At 41.8% G+C, this 16,947-nt stretch overlaps 1 protein-coding gene across 5 annotated transcripts in view; it reads left to right on the top strand.

Moving 5' to 3' along the window:
* prdm16 (PR domain containing 16) overlaps window positions 1-16,947 on the top strand; it is a 172,648-nt gene that overhangs the window by 133,363 nt on the left and 22,338 nt on the right. The window lies entirely within an intron of this gene.

Here is a 16,947-nt window from a genome sequence, read left to right as displayed (position 1 = left end):
CCATTTCACTTGCCAGGTGTCATTAGGCTGTCATTTTTATTTTCACTGAATATCGAAATTTGTGTACAAAAATTTATTTCTGCAACATTGCACCATGACATTTACAGTATATTTGTCTTATTCTGAAATCCTCACCTATTTCCTTTGTGTGTTTGGGTAGCTCAGGTTAAACTACCCTGTTGGGCCATCAGGCGCTGCTCTCATTCTCTCAGATGTCTCTTTCTAACTTTCCTCTTTTGCCACAAGCACATCACTCTGGTAAAAGGAACAAACTGTCCTGAAGTTGATGCTGACATTTGACATTTAAATAATGATTGAGCCAGAGGGCCATCTTGGCCACTGAGCTGGAAAATGTTACCTTTTAAGAGGGATAAGTTAGGATTTGAGATTTTCTTCCAGGAGGGAGCAACTGTTTACTTATGAAGACGATGTACGCGGGAAATGAGCAGAATTAGTGGAAAGTGTTGAAAAGCGCTGCAAAGTTGGAATGTTTGCTTTGTGAATGAGATGAGATTTCTGACTCCATCATGAAGCCCAAACCTCTCCGGAGCCATAAGGCCTCTGAATGTGTCTTTGTGAGTGGGGACACACACAGAGACACATACACACACACAGGCCAGATGTCCATTTGGCTTTGCAGATGATCTCTAATTTCATACAATTTCTGAACATCTCTCTCTTTGGGACTGCAGCCACCAGCTATGGGACTTTTCAGTATATGCTATCCAACACACATTCACACACACACACACATATCCATTCATCCATCTATTTATCTATCTTTATCTTAATCTAAACATTTGCTAAAGCATTTTTATCTCATGTAAATCAGTAGTTTTCAATCTCAAACTGGATGGGCATGATTGATTATATCAGATGTAATGAGCATACTTCTGCTAAACTCGTGATTGAAAAGTTTATGTAACGTAGCATACTAGGAAGCTTACGTTACTGAAACTGATCAGGAAATTAACCTGAAATGACTCCAAAGGCTAGTCAGACGTTTCCTTGAAACTCCAAGCAGATTGTATCACCCACTAAAGAAATTCCTGTGTTCCCACACTCTGTAAGATGATTTTTTTCATCTCAGATGCAGATCCCGCACTGCTTTGAGACTCTGTGTCGGCATACTCAAGCTGTCATTTAGCTCTTCTTTGATTAAAGATGGTCCACAGGGGAAATAAAGCATGCATGCTTTAAAGCCCCAGAGAATTTTAAATGGAGGGTCTTTCCAAAAAGTCCAACCTCTGAGAGGTGAAAAATCAAGAGGACATGCACAGGCAAACATCAGAACAGATTACGTCCGACATACTGTGACACTGATGCCTTGTTTTGGGATTATGACATGCAGGCCAGAGATGTGTGTATGTCTAGGAAAGTTTAAAAGTTAACAGCTCAGTTTAGAGGCTAACTGATCTCATTCCCCCACAGTACCACACACAAACACGTATTCACACACCCGGGGTCACAATCCAAATATTGTGACTTGTTGGCCTTTCTCCCAAATGAAGTATTCCATGGATCAGCGAGCCCATCAGCCTACCCTCTCCTCCTCTTTGCTCAAATCTCAGCAATTATATTTGACATGTAACATCAATAATCTAATTTATTTTTTTGCCCCCCTTTTCTCTCACCCAACCAGCCACACACACACGCATACAAATACACAGACGGGTCTGCTCGGTCCCATTCTCTTATCTGTGTCTGCAGGAAATGTGAGCCACGCAGCATTCAATAAAAACAATTTTTTGCACCATTGATCCCACAGCACTTGTTTCTCTGTTCTGTTTTTTTCTCCTCCTCCTGGTCCTCCTCTATGAAAATGGTATTTCTGGGGGTTTCGTTGTTAAACGATGAAGTAAATGTTAGGAGATGACTGCATTTTATAAAGATCAGCAGGGGAAAGACCGTGACGATTCATACTGAGATGAAATGAATCGCCAGAGGAGAAACACACCACGGGCACGGACACTGGTTGGGATAGGTGACTCACATAGGCTACGTTACACACTACACACACACAAATCACTTACATGTAGAGGGTGTGTATGTGTGCGAGCTTGCAGGAATGAGAGGAAAAACCAGTGCACATCTGTTTGTACCTGTGTTTTCACACGGACGCTGTTGGCGTTGTCTTCACTGAGCAGAGAGTCCATGCGGGCTCAGTTGGTGTCACTTTGAGCCTCCTTCTACCACAGTGCCACAGATAAATATAGCTAAAGTCACCCACCTCCACACTCTTGGCCTCTGTAATCATTCCCTACACTGTGTTCTGCTCCACTTCCTCCATCGGCCAGGTTGTTGTTTATCCTATTATAACCCTAATTGGCATGCTTATGGTAACCTTTCTTCAGCTTGCTACCCCGTGCACTAAACTAATGGGTAATGGCACAGGAGGGCTAATGCAACCAAGCTAATTTGACTGGGCTTATAGGCCCACATGGACACCTCAGTTTAGCACAATGCCCATGTCCATCATTCTCCTCCTGTTTTTTCTCTCTTTCTCTATGTGGCTTTCCCTCTTTCACTGCTAGCTAACATTAGCACTCAGTGTGCTGTGTGGCTCGGAAGCAGGTTGCAGCTAATGAGTCACCTCAGTGCTCTCAGTGCTATAGCTTTTTAATTAGTGTTGCGGTGCTAAGTGTCCCACATGGACCCTTCCCAAGCACCCGTTTTTGTCATCCATCACCCATTCCTTTTGTTTGCCTTTCATTTACATATATGCACTAACCCCAAATTAGCTAGTGGCTCGTTAATTGGACGTGTGGGGAAGTAAATGGATGGTGGTATGTTGGGGTAGAGGTGCAGTCAACATGTTTACCTCCTAAATACCCCCCAGGACCACTGAGCTCCAGCACACGGGGAGGTCACAGTGGATACGCCCCTCAAGCTAAAAGGATCCATTGTGCTGTTTGGAGTAATTAGTACAACTAACAAGCTCAAACCCACATTAAGAGCAAAACTGTACTTACACACACATACATACATACATACAGGCACATACAGACGTTGTTTACATAAATTAATTTCATTTTGTTCATTCTATTGTGGTTGCAAAATGCATGAAAATGTATGTTCATGATGCCTTCAAGTACTGGACAAAACAAGTGAAAAGAAATAGAAAATACAAATTCAGCTGCAGGAACTTCAGAAAATCTGCTTTCTACTTTTAGGGTGAGTTTACCCTGTCCTTTAATGTCTTCAAATTAAAATACCTTCTATTGACTTTACAAAGTCTTTCAAATTAAGTCTGCTATGCTTGTATTGACTCCTTTTGGCTGAACAAATCGATAGTCTGTCAATAATAGATAATGATGTCTAAGTGCTGAGCGATGACACGCTGCACCTCAAGTCCTCAGTGTTATTGAACATACTCAAACAGCCTCATAGATCAGACTCTGTTTACTGGCATCAGTTTAATTAATTTCCCTGTTGTTGGGTTAAAGCCTCGCATCTACAAATTTACAACTTTTCAAGTCTGTGATTTTTCAAAAAGCCAGGTTTTAAACTCGGCTGCTCAACCGATACCTCAACTGAACTTTTCAAAAAAACTTGAAAAAACATGAAAATCACCCAACAGAGAGGATTTGTTTTAAGCTTTAACTACCCCTATCTAACTAGCAAAAAAGGGAGCATCAGTATCAACACCCCTAACCAGGTTCTACATCTACATCTAAACTTATTAATCAATCAGCACAAACAAACAGGGTTTTTATACATGTCAAAAGTAATGATACATATCAATTTGTGACCACACCAGTCATTGCCAAGGTCAGAAACAGTAATACTGTGTTGTGCCCTTTTCTTCTTTATTTCCATGTTTGAAGTCTTGTCCACATGACTGTATCCAGAAGCCTCACTGTGTGAGGTATATTGTTGTGTTTGTTCCCAATGTTGATTGGCCAATTATGCCTGATTGTGTTCCTTGAGGGAAGCATTCTCCAAGAGTTGTTAGTGAATGGCCAAATTATGCCTTAGCTTTTAATGTGACCATGGGGAGCCAAGAACCACTCCAAAAAGTTTTTTTGGTCTTTGCAAAGCCACAAGTAACTTGTAGTGACAGCGTTATTAGTCAAAGGCTAGTTTGAAAGTCATTGTTATTTGCTAGTGTGACTTTAATGGTGACTTAGATGCCGTGGGCCTTTTGCATTTTAATGATACATTTTCAGGTGGGAGTTAAAGTTGGATCTGCGCCCTTTCTCTGTCCTTCATGACCCCTTTGTACCCGGCCCAACTGTGTACTGTATATCTAACTCTTATTTCTCCGTGCACACATGTACTGTATGCAGTCACAAACACACATACTTACTGTATGATATTAAGAATGGTGACCCTCTCCAGCATGGCGTGTCTCATAACTGTGATTTAACTCTGAAACACAAGAGCATATCAAGGAGAGCTGGACTTTAAAAAGACAAACATGTGCATCAATCTGCTCTTCAGCTAGATTTGATGATGGACTGCTACGTTATTATTCGACGAGGGTATTCTCTAGGAGTCTCTAGCTTTGCTGCAAGTCTCCAATGCTGGTTTGCTGTATGTTGTTCAGTGCAGATGAACAGGACTGAATACTCACCACCAGCAGCTACAGAGAGGGGGTGTGGGTGTGGGTGTGCATGTGCGTGATGTGTTTCATAGAAAAGGATGTAGTCTGACATGTGTGAAGCAGTAATATAGCAATATGTTGTACCCTCCTCCCCCAGTTTTCCTCATCTGTCTCACTGTGTGTGTGTGTGTGTGTGCGTGTGTGTGTGTGCGTGAGTGCATGTGCGTGCATGTGAATACATATGTGTGTGACTGATGACACCGCTAATGGTGCGTCTAAACACTGGCAGTCCAGTTATCTCTTATCTGACAGAGAGGAGAAGGCTTGTGTCAACAGCTGCTCCTCCTCCTCATTTATCTCCCTCTGTCCTTTCCTCCTCTCTCCCTCTCTCTCTCTCCCAACCCCTTTTTTCTTTCTCACAAATGAAAAGCTCACGCAGTGTTCGCTTGTTGTGATGTATGATTGCTGATTACTTTTGATTTGCCTCTTGAGCAACTAATAATTATATAGATTACAGATCAATCTGCTGATTTTTTAAATTAATAATTTAGTCTTTGAAATGTCAGAAAATTATTAAAAATGCCATTTCCCATTCCAAGAGTGGAAATCTTCAAATAACTTTTTATGCTTGACAAAATCACCATAGCACTTTAAGAATTTTTAATGGAGTAATTGTTTCAGCACAATTTGTATGTTTACCCGGAGATTCCCTGTCACTTCAGCATAATCCATAATCCTCCATCTCCACTCCTCTGCTGTTTTTTCCTTTCTCCATCCTTCTACTCATCCATCCCCACAACTGCTGTCCTGCTGTTTCCAATAGCTTCAAGGCCATAGGAGATAGAAAGCCCTCAAGCCTCCTTGTGCAGCTCCACCGTGGGCCCCATCTCTAGCATGGGTCTCAATCACCTTAATGCGCCCATTTAGCCATTTGCTTCTCTGAGGGGGGCTCATATCCATCCATCCCTCCATATATCCCGTCCTACATTAAAGGGCAGATTGATAGCCATCAGCCACTGACACACTCTTAATATTGTGTCTAACAGAAACCAGATGGCTGCAGGGCTCTTCTGCATCACACACACACACACAGAACATACATTCACACACTTCTACCCCCAGCCTATTCTACCATTTGCCTTTCCTTCAGGAGAGGGGATGAGCGTTCTTAATTAAAAGTTGGATATATGGGCCTCTGGGTGGAGGTGGTCGTGCAGGATCCATTACCTGCACACTGGGGCCCTCCAGAGCCAGAGTTAGGGGTAAAGGCTTAAGATGACAAGATGGGGGATGGGGTACGGGGGTGTTGTGAGTCTGTGCCGCATACCAAGTCAAAACAGAAATGAAAATATAGGAAAGAAAAGGAAGAGGTAGTTCTGGCGATTTGCGCATGAGGTCGTAGCAGCGAGAGCTAAAGCTAGTGCTGAGCCTGGCTCAGGCCAGGAGGTGCGAGCGATGATCTCAATAGCTGTATTGTGTTCACACTTGAACGGGGGCCAAAAACCCTGTGAAATATCAGAGCGGAGAGAGAAGTGTGGAAATGAAACAATGGTTTACACAACAGTGAAATAGGTCTTTTCCTCTGCTTCTCGCCAGCAGGCCCAACACTCAGAGAGTAAGCTTTATTGGCCCTCCTGCTAGTCTCAGCCCCTGGTAAAGTAGAGGAGGGGAGGAGGGCCGGCCTACATGTGTGTGGACTGATGTAGAGGCTGGTGCAAGGCTGAGACATACTCAGATAGGCAGACCTATGTTCAGCCGCCACACACAGAGCACAGATGAGAACACACACATAAAATTTTCTCTTGGTAGAGATGAGAATAGCCAGATATTCTTCTAATCCTGTTTCAAGAGAGTAACACGTCTCATAGCATCACGTATGCCTCTATGGCTACAGCTAATCCTTTGAGGCAGGGCACCTCTCCTCACAACTGCCAGACAAGTAGTCAAGGGTTAGAATGTGTTCTGTTTTTTTAATGGAGGGACCGCTTGTATTACAGCATGAGTCATTATACTTTAAGACAGGACTGTGTAATAGTTATTTGTCTGTTTGTTCAGTTTTACCCAGTTTCTACTTGTCCATCTACAGGTTGTTTGCAAGAGATAATCAGCCCAAAATATGTCCGGTTTACTGTCATAGAAACAAAACCAAAAAAAAGAAAATATTATTTATATATATTATTTATTATATTATTATTTATATTATTAAAATATTTATTTTTTTTAGTAGTAGTAGTATTTTGTTGCGGTTACACCAACCATTAACTCAGTCTAAATCTGTTGTCAATTATGTGACTATACATTGAAAACAACATAGATGGCATATCTGCCAACCTTTTTTCTCTCATGTTCTCCTCTAAAAATAGGTCTTTATCTAAACGTAGGTCTTTAAAAATAGGGTCTCACCTTGTAATGATGAGGCTTTTGTTTGTATTTAGCCAATACAAGCTCATGTCTCTCTGTGTATTTTGTAAGTTTTTTATTCTAGAGTAAATCTTTTATTTTGGGTCATCAGACTGAGGAGAAAAAGCCTGGTTCCTCACTACAGGTGAGGAGGAGGAGGAGGAGGAGGAGAGAGGAGAAATTGGAGTGTGGTTGTTACAGTAAACGAAGAGTTTTGCTCAGATGGTTCCAATAAGTCCCAGGCCTGAAGACACACAGGGGTTCTGCCACATGCTGTCCTGGCCAGCTGACTTTTTTTCTGTGCACGAATTTACTGCAAATTTACTGAACTTTCTAATTCAAACATCCTGCAAAAAAGCCGGGAAGAGTGTGGGTGAGGATGGGTTGAGAAAGAGAGAGGAGGACCATAAGACAGACAGAAAGTGGAATATATGTTAGTGTTACTCTCCATCAGTCTCTTGCAGGCTCTCTCCAGTTTAAATGCTTCATGCCTCACAGGGTTTACGTGTCTCAGTCTCAGCTCTCTGCTGTCCTGCCAAGACATTGATCTCATAAAACACAAGGACAGTGGAACTTTCTGTGATGCAGGGACAAAATGACATTCCACTAAAAAATACAATTTAAAGGGAATGGTTGGAGACAGACGTGACATCTTCTGTTTTGTGTCAGTCTCTTTCTCTGAGATTCGAAGAATGAGATTTGATGGGATAAATGTTGAGGTCAACATTGATTTGACACTGAGCAGAAACCGACATGCAGAGGGAAAACTCTCTTTCATTCCATATTGGAAACCCCTGTTTTCTGGATTGGATCCCTAGAAATAGATTACAAATGAATAGTTTTTGTCACTGCATTTCTGTGTCTCTTATTCTCGGCTTCTCGCTCCCTCCATCATTCTCTATTGTATCACAAAAGCAAATGTTTTTGAAGGAAGTATTCCTTTATTTGGGTGTTAATAAATAATTGATAGTGTTACATGCACTGCAAACTTGTTCGGAGCACCACTTCCCTATTTGTGTTTGCACAGTTCCAGGAATTGTCCCATTTTGTGTTTCACTTCCGATGTCAGTCGATAGAGTGGAGGTCAAGTTGTGTCAATGTTGAATGCAAGCTTCCTCACCGCATTATTATTTGTCATTTTTCTTGGCATGGATGCATTAGACTTGATTGATTTAGTTGCTTTGCTTGAGGTTAGGAAATTTTATTTTATATCCCCACTACTTAAGGACTTCGACAAAAGAATGCCATGATTGCTGTATGTATTATATCCTCAAATTCAGAAACCCATATCTTACCCCTCTCATGTTTCATTGAGTAAATAATATTTCATGTTTTACATGGTTTTTTTTCCACCATTGTTCATTGAAATGTATAAATTCTTAATTTAGAGTCCATTGCCAATCTTGCAAACAATACAAACAAGTAAACATTTTTAAAATTTTTGCCTGTGTAATGTTTACGTGTAATGAAATGTGCTATATAAATAAAATTGCCATTGCCATTTTAGCATTATATAGAAAATTTGAAAATTCCCAAGTGCCTGATACAGAGACACTGACATTTTTTTTTTTTACACAAAGATTTATGACATGGAAATCCCTCATATCATGGCTATACAAACATGTAGTAATTCAGTACATACATTTGGGTTTGTAGGTTTATCTGTGTCCCTGCTGTGGACTCTTCTAGAGACCAGCGGCGCCAAACATCAAACATTGTTTCCTGCAGCCGATGAGCAACCACTCTGCTCACTGTGCGTTCCCTCCAGCCAATAAGCATACTTTACTAACTCTGCCTCCCTCTAAGTTAATATTCAACCAGTTGATTCACTTTGTTCTCCTCTGAAGCCTGTTAACAATTAGTTTAGCTCATTTTAAAGTATGAGAAATGTTCTTCATTTATTGTAATGATGAGCATGAGGAACGGTTTCCTCCAAGTTCAGTGTGTGCTCCTGTTTGTCACACACACAAGTCTAGCTGTTAGCCTTCAAACACCACAGACAGAGTGTGTGACCCTGATGTACTGTTCATATATTTCCCCATTTACACTGCACCTGCTTTACAATAATGAGCCAGTATATCTGCACACTAATTGCCCTAAATACATATCATAAAGCCCGGCCTGTAAAAGGCTGTCCAACAGTAAAACAGACATGGCATGATGGTAACCTCTCTGCACACACAGACACACACATTCACTTGTACACTGAACACATCACACATACATAAAAACACACATGTACACAGGCAAAAAGTCATGCACATAAGCACATACACCTGCACATACATACACAGCACGTGTAAGATGACATACACAAGCATGTGCATTTACACACACACACACAGACACTCTTACACACACTCATCCAGCCTTTTAACAAGGGGCTGTAAATAACACAAAGCCATTTCATTAACGAGGTCCAGCCTGAAAACTCACTGCCTCTCTTCTTTTAAAGAGCGCACACTTCCTGTTTAAAGTTACCCTAACCTGGCAACCCAGCACATGGCAACCTGCTAATTCACAGGAGCTGCAGGAGCTGCAGGGATGCGGAGGTGGACATGGCGGCGTGATGCTAAAAATAACACAGCGTGGCTCCTGATGTGTCATCATTGGCTACACATACAAAAAGCTCCTGTCCTGTTTGGACATATTTGTAATCCAAAGTTGAAAAATGGTCATTGGTGGCTTTTAAAAACAGAATTGATGTCCGGCCTCCTGTTGCTGGAGGCAGAGAGCAAAACTAATGCAGTACTGACAATATGGTAATGTAAAAATCATGACAAAATCAGAACTGCTGGGTAACATAATAAGAATAAGAATATTAAGCCAAAATGTATTCAAATCTGTTAATGTAACAATCCATGTTAGTTGGTATTATCATCAGGTAATACATGACCCTTTATGAAGTAATGTTCAATATCATAAATCCCCATACATATAGCTTCATATTCCAACCTGCATGGGAAGTCTCTTATAGGGAAAAGTTAGACAGGTCAAACTCAAACAAAATGAGATTTGACTTTATAGTTACTCTGTGAGTGTGGGAGATTGACATTGGAACCTTTCACATGCTGTTTTCAGTGTGGCACATGTACACTCACCACAAATGATAGCTCTATGACGGTGACTGTAGAGACGCTGATTTAAGAGAAGCAAGTTGGGTCATTAGTGAGTCGGGCCACATTCTGACACTCACAATACATGCGGATACACACACACACACACACACACACACACAGACACACACACTCTCACACACTTCAACCCAGATGGCTTTTACAAGGCCCCAGGCCCTCCCTGGCCTGCCCGCCTGGTTTTTAATTATGTCGATGGCTGCCCGGCCCAGATAAAATGGGTCACATTTAACACGGCTTCACTCACCTTCACACACACCACACATACACTCACACGCTGCGAACACACACTCCAACACCTTGCGTACATATTACTGGTGACAAAGCTAACGCTCACAGACACACCTTTTTACAGTGGTATTCACTTGTGCCTTTGACAGAGACAAACAGTAAATATGTGATATTCAACACAAGAGCTCTTACCGCACAAAAGGAAGGTGTGTGTGTGTGTGTGTGTGTGTGTGTGTGTGTGTGTGTGTGTGTGTGTGTGTGTGTGTGTGTGTGTGCGTGCGCGTATGTGTGGATTTACAGCCTGTTTCCTCTTTAGCTATCATTAGGCTGCCAGACATGGCTACACAGGTGTACTATTACCAACATCAGTAATTGGCCTTACACACACATACACACAGGCATACACACACTCCATTTTCAACTTAATCTTTATTTGAACTGAACCTTTTCTATGAAAATATTTGAAATCCTATTTTAATTCAAGGATGTGTAAGTGACAGTTACATCTGTAATTTAATGTGTCTATTAGTTTGCTTTAAATTATTAAGTGAGTGTATTAATAAAACATTGTCAGCACAATTTGATGGGCTAAGACGGTAGAAGTGCACATGTTTTTTTCACATTATAGCTGTTTGAAGAACATGTTTGAATAATATTTGAATACAATTTGAATTTAGCTGGACGAACAAACGGCCCCTATATTTGACAGTTATGTTTGTTTTCTGCTACTGCAGTGTGCGGATGATTTGGTGTCTTTTTGTGTATGTGCGCTATATGCATGAAAGGTCAGGAATGAGGAGATTTTGTGGTTCTAATAGGCAGGAGAGGAAAATGAAAATGTGTAGTATCATTATGTTATATGCATTATTGTACAGTATAGTCTCGTGCAGAGCACATTAACAGCAACTCATTCTGCTTGAGCTTGTGTCTGTTTAAATCTGTGGACTGGTTGGGAACATTTGAATAAGAAAATGAATGAGTCATGCTTGACAAATTCTGTCAACTTCACCTTCAGAGCTGAAAGGATCAGATTTCCCTGTATTGAATAGTGTTACACTCAGGTGAAAATGTAATTTTGAATTCACTGAACAGAACTGAAGCTTTATCAAGGAATACATCTTTTCTGGTGTGGGTTTCTCCCACATCAACTGTCCATTTTTTTGAAACGGTAAGACGTGAAGTGAGCTGGCATGTATTTTGCATGCTGTTTTTCATGGGCAATCAGTAAAATTTTGGATTTGTGGAGGGATCGAAGCCTGTGATTGTACGTAACATTTTGTAAACCTATAAAAAAACATGACAAATTCAAGTTTATGAATGAACAAATATGTTGTTAATTAGAGCTTCTTCTGAATTTGTATGTTAACAAGACAGGCTTTGTGTAACTTTGTCATTGATATAATTTATATACACATTTTATTTAGACATTATTAAAATCTTATTGAGCCCATTTAATTCTTACATGTACTGTACATGTATTCACATCCACTGACACAAACACCCTCTTCCCAGGTTTACTAACACACACAAAGAGCCAAAGTAGACTGGAGTTAAAATAAAGTATGAATAATGTCTCTTTCTCTCTATTTCTTTGTGTCTTTTATTCTTTGTCTTTTTCCTTCCTGCTCTAAGAGAAGGCTTATTGACAGGACCCCTTGTGTGCCTGTCCACCTCTCACCTCCACACACACGCACACACGAATGTGGACGGACACACACTCATTTAGACTGTTGAGTGATGTGGCAGGGTAGGGTCATCTCTGCAGGCCCCCATCCATCACACACAGGCACACACACACACACACACACACACACACACACACACACACACACACAAATGTGCACAAACACATCGGAGGCTGTGGGGATCTGTATTCTGTCAGACGCTTTATTAGTCCGCCTGTGTGTGTGTGTGTGTGTGTGTGTATATGTGTGTGGATGGTAAGGGGCCTCCCAACTGGAAACAGATCCTTTTCCAGAAAGGATACACACTCTCACACACACTTCTTTATTTCTTGTTCGTCGTTCTGCAACTTAATTTGCAACACCTCTAACAACCAGCTCCGCAGTCCACTTCACAGCCACTCAATCTGTCACTGTCACTGCTCTGTTTCCATGACTGACCCTCTCGTCAAGTGTGTATGTGTGTGCATGTAGTTCTTACTCTGTCTGCCGTTTTTATATTTTGTTTTTGTATATGCATGTGTGTACAGCTGCAGTGAGAGCAAGGACGGCTCATTTTCACTTCTGCTCCTCAACCTGGAGAGAGTTCATTCCACACTGCCCCCTAGCAGCTTCAAGGAGAAGTGCATGCAATTCTGCGTCTCCTCCTTTCGTCCCTTCTCTACATTTTCACAGATTCTTGATGTAGATAGATTAAAAGCCAGATCCATATCGAAAGGCAATCTGCCCCCTGTTCTTTGCTCTTTGTCTTTGAAAAAAAATTTTTTTTTCATTTGTCCACTTCCCCAGGATATGAGTAAGTGAACCAGGGGAGAGTCAGCCTTCTTTCTACATGTTCAAAGTGCAGCTTTCCTGCTTTCCACAGGAGTAAAAACCTTCAATGCAGAGAAATCATTCAGCTAACTTTTGTTGAAAAGGGGGCTGCCTCACTATGTATCTTTGTGTGACTATCATTTGACTAGCTTTAAAAAAAAACACACACATTTAGTAGACTTTCACATGGAATGGCCAGGGCTTGTTGCTTGTCTTGATACCCTGTGATATGAAAAAGGGAAAGCAATATCAACTCCTTAATCCGCTGAAGCATGTACTACATATAAAATAAACTTTTTTATATTTCCTGACATGGAAACCACCTATAAACAAGTCAAATTGAAGTTGCAAAAATTTTTGTAAGAGTTTTGTAACAACAAAAAGCAGTATGAAAATAGCTACTCTTTTGTCTACAACAGACACATATACAAATACATGCAAACTAGGGTGTGTTCACACATTGAAACCCAGGGCAGAGCAACAAAGAACTAGGATCACACCTCATAAAAATATTCCCTTAGAGACACACAATAACCTAGCAGTTATGTCTCACATGCTGTAAGTCTGCTTCTATCTCCAGCTCACATCAGAATCACAATCACCACCGCGCCATTTCCATTTTCTGCCCTCCGTCAAACAGAAAATAATATGTACCTTGTCACCAACGTCTACCCGTACAAGCAACTTTCCTCTACTAATTCAGTACTGTTCGCCACACACATCCGTCAGATATAACTGGCGGAGGAGAGGGCATGCCGAGACATCCATTAAAGGTTCCTAGCTGTCAAAGGTTCCCCTTTGTGCTGTGAGGAGCGATATAAGTGTCGTGCTCTTATCAGAGCTTCCTGTGGAGTTTGCTCTGCATCCTGTCCACTCAGAGCTGCTTCTCTTTCACTGAGGTCTCATTGTGTCTGTGTGCAAGTGTTGGTACGTGTGTGTGTGTGCGCGTGCGTGTGTGTGTGTGTGTGCGTGTGTGTGTGTGCGTGTGTGTGTGTGTGTGTGTGCGCTGTCATGTAATTTTCTGATGGTGTTTAATCAAATAAAACTATAGGTCAATTTCTGAAACTGACCTTTTAGGTGGTAGTGAATCAGTGATATGAAAGTGAATAAAAGTCTGAATAAACCTAATAAAGGTGACTGTTTTCTGCTCTTGGCCTTAATGGATAATTCTTTTCATTTATTGCAACTTTGATCTTGTGTTCATGGATTTAGCCATCACTTCAATGAGTTGGCAAAATTACTACAATGAAGTGTTACGAGGCAAGAAACACAAGCAGTTCAGTGATCAGATGGGTTGTAAACTGAAATGAAGACACCCTAACCCAATGAAACTGTGTTTGCTCACAGCGAAGTTGACCAAAGCTGAACCATGAAATCAACCTCTAAACTGTGATTGATGTTCACAACGGACAGTTTGGGCAATAACTCTACTGTTTGCCTTCATTTTCTATCCCAAATATGTCTTGCTAACCTTGGGTTTGTTTAAAACCCAATGATGATCTCAAAAATCATAAAAAAAAGATTCAGTGAGTAATAAACTACAAATACCCTTTAGTTAGCAGGGGAGGAAGGTCGTCAGACACAGGCTTCAGTACACTGGCTTGGAAAGTTAAGTTGGAGGTGAATCGCTGATCTGGCCAAATGAGCAGAATGAGAACGGTAAGAATTACTGGATAAACAACATGGAAAATCCACACTGGAGTCAGTGTGAGATAATTATTGTTGGATATTCATTTTTATGCAACATTTTGAAAATACAAATACAGCAGTTTCCTTCCTTCCTTCTCCATTCTGCCTCTAGCCTCTTAGCTGAAGAATGATGACTTTAAGGGGAACTTTGAGCAGCCTTGGCTTGCTTTGTTTTGTTGAAACCCTTTTGCACGTGGAGCTGATGATTTCTGCCCCCCCCCCCTTCTCTTCGCCCTGTGACGTAGGGGGGGGGGGTGAAAAAGAAAGGTAAATAAACAAACAATCAGCCGCAGGCTTGTTCTGGCTCTCCTTCTCTGTTGCACCTCATTTGAAGCCTTATAAATCAGGCTTCCACCCGGAGACAGGGTGTTAGCAGGCCTCCCACACAACACACACACACATGTGCACACACAAAAGCGCACAACACACACAGGTCTGCTGCTCATTAAGCCCATGATCAGACCCGTGGGTGTGCGTATTGGAGTAGAGGGGGGAACCAAATGTGTGTGTACGAATGCTATCGTGCCCAATACGCAGGCATGGCAGTATTCATAGATGTGTGTGTCAGTCTGTGCAGTTTCCCACCACCCCTCACACATCTTGACTTCACCTGGATCTCAGCTTTTCTCCATGTGTTCATGAAACATGTACAATACCTGTCGCAGCTCCCCAGTAATGCCATGACAAGTGCACTCTGACTCCAGACACTGCAGAAAAGATATTGGGTGGAGTAGTGGGTCTGTAGGAGGGGGCATGCCTGGTTAGTTTTCAGTGACTGTTTTCACACATAAAATAAAGGCCTGGACTCGATCAAGCAAGTGTTTAAGTTGTAAACTAGAAGCAGAGGAGGCTGTAGATGTGGAGAGTGAGGAATGGATAAAGTTTCTCTTCCAGTCGACATTATCGCATTAGTTGCTTCTGAGTATCTCAGTGTGAATTACAGGAAATTCATAACAGGAACTGATTTGCATAAACAGCCCCTTTTCCCACTCTCACAATCATCAAATGCATTTACATAAGCAGTAGCGACTGTTTTTATTTGAGGAACAGGGTTTTTAAACATAGGTCAAGTTTGTGATTATTTTGAGCCAAGGCACTAACAGGCATTGTTATTCTAAAGCAGGCGCATTTAGTGAAGAGGGTAAACTCACACTTCGGCTCAAATGTAGCACAACGTTTCTGTTACCTCAAGCTGTTAACTCAACCATGCGCACACACGTTCACCCAAAACGCTTGCCGTATTTGTACAAACAAGCACATGGCAGTTCTTCCACACCTCCATCCAGACCCCTTTACATATTTACTGACCAAACTTGGCACCTGCGCCTCCACCCACGAAAATACACACTCTGCACGCGCTCACCCAGACAACAAGAACATGACCATTCACACTTTACGAGCTGGAAAAAAAACACAAACGTGCCTCTAAAAAAGCAGCCAGTGAGAGAGGTTCACGAACTTTGCACATCTAAAAACGTCAGACGGTTTGTTGGTTCTTCTCCATCACACCTCGATTTCCTTCAGCAGACATTTGCCTGTGATTAGGAGCGCAGAGAGTCAAGCTAGAGGTCAGCGCTGAACTCAGGCCAGGCTGATTGAGAGTTGTAATTAGAGGAGTTGTTCTGTCTCAGGCCGGTTCTCCCCAGAGAATTCACACAGGCTCAGTATCACATGCAGCAATGGGGCGAAATCGGAGCTTCAACCCCAGCTTGGTGGAGGGTGAGCTTAGGGGTCTCAGCCTAGCCGCCCCAAGATTCCCCAGCACCGCTGAACTCCACCACACACTCCCAGATACCAATACACACACACAGAAATGCAGTCAAAGGAAGCCAAGAGTTAAAGGCAACATTTCTGGCCTCTAACATGTTTGTAGTCTCTCTACAATCTCTCCCGTTTCGTAAATGCTCTCATTGTTGTGTAATATCTGTTCTTTGGGGGAAACTTCAGGACTCATTCAAAGTATGTCCTAATTTACAATTTTGTGAGGAATGCGGTTCTATTTTTGTAAAGCATTGTTACCCCTTCCTGGTTTTCTCCTCACTTCTTGCTCCACAATGAGTCCCTCTTTTCTTCTTCTCCTCCTCCTCTTCCTCCTTCACCTCTACCTCCATCCTCCTTCATTCTCTGTGAAAGCGGGTAACATGAAACTGGCTCTTGGAGTCTCAGGGGGGCGTAGGGGTTACAAAGGGTGATCAATATGTGCCAGAGAAAGTCTTTAGACAAGTGAAAGAAGCCACAGTTTGTCTACTCCCTCCTCCTTTCTCCTCTTTTCCCTCTTTCCTCTTCTTGTTGGGATTGACAACATTAGGTGGCCCTAACACCCACTGACATGTTGCCTCTGTGTGTCTTAGAGTTGACTGACATCAACCTCCTGGCATAGCTTTCTGCCCAGAACCTCCTTAGAAAGTGGCATTCATATAAATATTCCAAGTGTTAATGATCGCCCATTGTG

Source organism: Pempheris klunzingeri, chromosome 11, assembly GCF_042242105.1.
Source record: "Pempheris klunzingeri isolate RE-2024b chromosome 11, fPemKlu1.hap1, whole genome shotgun sequence".
NCBI lineage: Eukaryota > Metazoa > Chordata > Actinopteri > Acropomatiformes > Pempheridae > Pempheris > Pempheris klunzingeri.
Note: the sequence above shows the minus strand (reverse complement) of the source record. Positions and strands in the feature narration are given on the sequence as shown.